Source organism: Mandrillus leucophaeus, unplaced genomic scaffold (assembly GCF_000951045.1).
Source record: "Mandrillus leucophaeus isolate KB7577 unplaced genomic scaffold, Mleu.le_1.0 Scaffold1113, whole genome shotgun sequence".
Lineage (NCBI taxonomy): Eukaryota > Metazoa > Chordata > Mammalia > Primates > Cercopithecidae > Mandrillus > Mandrillus leucophaeus.
Genome location: NW_012099355.1, coordinates 83,103 through 84,225, shown reverse-complemented (window position 1 = coordinate 84,225; position 1,123 = coordinate 83,103).

The following is a 1,123-nucleotide window of genomic DNA, read 5'->3' as shown; positions in this document are numbered from 1 at the left end:
TCACGCTTCAAGGTACTAGTCTAGTGACTTCCCTACATTACATGAATAAGTGAAAATTCCAAATGAATAAAGGCTTTCTGATCCAATTTTATCTTCTAGTCCCTTGAATCATGTACTCTTAGAATCTAGTCTCATGTATTTTTCCCCGGCTCTTGCTGGTATGTGTTGGCTAGGTCTAGTCACTTTGAGGGAGTAATTTCTTTTCCTTATTAGACTCAGTATACCCCAACTAAGTTATGCCATGACTTAATCATAGTTGTAAACTTAATGGAAGGAGAAGAAATCGAGGCAGATTTTGTCTTGCTTAGAGGGTTCTCTTAAGAGTAAGGGATGTGCCATATTTCAGACTCAAAGTATTTGTAAAAACCTTTAGCTTCAAAATTTACATTGATATCCAGTTGTCATGTTCATGTCATCTGTCAGGGTCATGTCAGGGTCATGTTTGTTCCCAATCAGTACATTGTTGTAGGCATTACAGACAAGCTGTGGTTGGGAATTGAACTTTCTCTGAAGCTGGAATAGCTTTTGGCCTAATCATCCCCTGCCTTCTCCATTTTTGAAGCATAAGATGACAGCGTCTTTGTAAACTTCTAGGGAGGTCATCTGGCTTTTACACTTGGTTCTCAATTATTTGTTAATAACTGAGAATTTATATTTATCCTTCAATAGGATTTTAGTAATAGTATTCTAATCCTTTTTTTTTTTTTTTTTTTTGAGACAGATTCTCACTCTGTCACTCAGGCTGGAGTGCAGTGGTGCAATCTCCACTCACTGCAAGCTCACCTCCCGTGTTCACGCCATTCTCCTGCCTCAGCCTCCTGAGTAGCTGGGAGTACAGGTGCACGTCACTCTGCCTGGCTAATTTTTTGTATTTTTAGTACAGACAGGGTTTCACCATGTTAGCCAGGATGGTCTCAATCTCTTGACTTCATGATCCGCTGGCCTTGGCCTCCCAAAGTGCTGGGATTACAGGCGTGAGCCACCGTGCTCGGCCTAGTCATGTAATCTTTATTATCCTTAGAGTTACTCTTTTCTTCAAACTTTTCCACTGACTGCTAAATCACAATAGTTAATATATTTGCTTCGTTTTTCTCTGTTTCTAGATTTAGGGGATAAGAGTGCA